A 3,393-nucleotide genomic window follows, 5' to 3' on the forward strand; every position below is an offset into this window, starting at 1 on the left:
GTTCGGTCAAGTATAGAAAATTCCATAGAATTAAACATTATCAGTTTCAGAAAGAGCATACCAGAATTGCGTCGTAGCTTGTAACTTGACAAAAGCAGTTGGTGCTGCTAGTTCAGATGGTGCAGCTGAAAGAATAGATGCCCTATAAGCCAATCGCAATATGTATTGCGAAGGATTTTCTTTTAATTTTCCAAATCATGTACATGACATTTAAATTCGAATAAAGGCATTGTGTTTTATCATATGTTGTTGATTATATTTGTGATAAACCCCTTAGATTAGGGTAATGATTTTGAGGCTATGATGGGATCATACTAGTGAGACCTAAAATTCTAATCTTAAATATTTTCAGTCATTGGTACATTGAGTCAGGGATCAATGTTTACCGAAAAGACTGGCACATCTTATGTATGCTCAATGTAGAGGGTGATTGATCTCACAATCACTTGTGTGGAGACACTAATACAAACATATGGGTGCTCATTAGAGGAATGAGTTCACTGAATTGACCTACAAAGAGAAATCTTATGAAGTCTTACTTACATGTCAAATGATGATTCTCTTAGTGGGAGTTGTGCAACTGATCCTTTGATCTGAGATCACGATAGTATCTTGTGCACATAAATCCATATTTTGGTTTTCACTCATTCATGACAATAAGTTATGTATGAGGTCTTCTGGATATGGTGGATTGTGTACGAAGGTTATAAGTAGATCAACAAGAAATTAATTACTTCTAGTAAGAGAAGATCGCATCCTATTTATTCCAATCATATGATAATTCAGGGAGCCTTTGAGCAAAGCACAATGAAAATTAAAAAGAGTTTCTAATGTTTTATTATTCGAATTATCATTAGAAGATTGAGAAATATATGAATATGAAATTGAGTTTGACATATATTCATACTCATATACATATTCGGGATGCAGTTTGATTAAAGGATTGAATTGCACGGTAACTTGCCACTGAAGGGTATTTTTGGTATTTCCACCAAATTCCATATTTTTCGGATAGACATGACACGTTGCTAGACGTCAATCTTGTCTTATAGGTTTGATCGAATTAAAGAGTTTAATTCGATCACCAATTAGAAAGGATTCTAATGGTTAAGTTCGGGTTCGCGCAGTTTGGATTTAAATCGATTAGAAGAGTTCTAATCAAGTTGGGTCAACTCGCACTCACACCTATTGCTGGCTAAGTATGGAACCCAATAGGTCACACACAAAAAAACTTATCAAGGGTCTAATTAGATTAGATCATGTTTGCAAGATAAACATCCTAGCAGGTGTTGCAAACCCTAGCTCCTGATTCAAATTAAATTCGAATTTGATTCTTAGATTAGATTGATCTAATATGATTAGATCATGACCTAATATAGGTTAGCCAAGAGTTGGAACCCATTTGGCTTTAATTAGACCTGATTTGATTAGGTTTAATTTTTCATTTAAGTTGGTTAAACACAATTGGATTAGGTTTGATAGGGCCTTCACTTCTGGACCATTGATCGCTTCCTGGATGAAGGATCTGGTCCACTGGTTGGCGCCTTCATCTGGACCATTGGATGGCTTCCTGGATGAAGGATCTGGTCCACTGGTTGGCGTCTTATTCTGGACCATTGGATGGCTCCCTGAATGAATAATCTAGACCATTGGTCAGCGCCTGAATCTGAACCACTAGATAGCTCCCTGGATGAAAGATCTGGACCATTGCTCAGCGCCTGAATCTGGACCACTAGATGGCTCCATGGATGAAAGATCTGGACCATTGCTCAGCGCCTAAATCTGGACCATTGGTGATGTCATCTTGCTTCTGGACCATTGGATGGCACCCTAGATGATGATGCCTTGATCTGGACCATTAGATGGCGCCTAGATCTGGACCATTGGCTTTGGTTCCCTGCATTTGGGCCCTTGGATCATCAGGATTTAAGAGGGAGACGTGAGAAAGAAGTGTATCATTAGATACGGCTTTTTCTAAAGCTTGATACGCCTCCCTCTCTCTCTTGTTGGCATCCTCTTATCACACCCTTTGATGCATGAAGGGATGGCTAGGATGCATCCCTTCACATCTATAAATAAGGAGCCATTCCACTGTATTCTCCATTCCAACTCCATAGCATTCTCTCTCCCTTATCCCTTCTTTCTTACAAGCCATTGTCTCTTTCTAGCATTACTTCTAGAGTGTCCTAAGCCAAGACAAGGAGGTCTTCTTTAGGACAAAAAGATTAGAAGTGATTTAGAAAGGTGAAAAAAAATAAGAGAGAAGAGAAAGCAAGCCAATTTAAATCCTTTGGAAGGATTCAGCATTAAGGATCAAAAATCTTTGGAGCTAAAATCTTGATCGAGTTTTCGTGTGGATCACCGTTGGAGGGCGGACACTTGGACGCCTCGTGGAGATTCTATAAACTTAGATCTAGCGTTATAAGTATTCTTCTATTTCAGCATTTATATTTATATTGTTTGATTGTTACTATTAAGGTGATCTAGGCTTATAAGGATTTCATGTCAATGGACTTTATTAAGAAATTTTTAAAATCTCTAGCTTCCGCTGCCCATCATGATATGATTGGAACCCTTCAGTGGTATCAGAGCAAAGGTCCAAGAGTTGTGACCGATCTCCGAAAACTCTCATGCGTGATCGTGTGACGAAGCGTGGCCCTCCGTCCGGAGGTGTATAGAGATGCGTGCTCTGATAGTTATACATGGGTGTCACCCTATTTTTAATAGGACCGAACCCATGTAGGAGTGGAGACTCCCCCTTCAGTGGTATCAGAGCCGTCCTTAATTGGTTCAATCAAATAATTATGCATGATGTATGATTATTAATTTACTATGAGATAGTAATGTCATATGCTTAGTGAATTGCTGAAATGTATGATTGATATATGATATGATATGTAATAAAATGTCATGAAATGGAATTTTTCATATGAAGATAGTTGAAACATGTTAATTAATTCAATCAATTACTTATGATTTATACATGCTATGAGATAGCCATTGTGCATGATAGTTTATTTTAGACATGTTAAATATATGTTACAATTAAAAGAATGTGCTAGAGACCAGTTAGCCCTCAATAAAAATTATATTAAGTCATAGTGTTGAAAAACTTTGAGCTAACCCATTCTAGAACAATTAATTTAATTGGTGTCTAAGGAAAGCACTAAAAGTGGTTCTCTAATTAGGACCTTACTCTCTGAGTAAGGGGAGCCTTCCACCTACTTACCTGGCCAATTGTTTGATTGCATATTATGGATAAGTTTAATGTTGATATAACACTATTAATAGCCTTCCTTCATGCCTCGTCATTATTATTTCAAGATCCATGCTAGTTTGTTGTGCAACCACAAGACTTGCAATGGGGACTGATGTTATACTGTCTTGGTGCAT

Source organism: Phoenix dactylifera, unplaced genomic scaffold, assembly GCF_009389715.1.
Source record: "Phoenix dactylifera cultivar Barhee BC4 unplaced genomic scaffold, palm_55x_up_171113_PBpolish2nd_filt_p 002032F, whole genome shotgun sequence".
Lineage (NCBI taxonomy): Eukaryota > Viridiplantae > Streptophyta > Magnoliopsida > Arecales > Arecaceae > Phoenix > Phoenix dactylifera.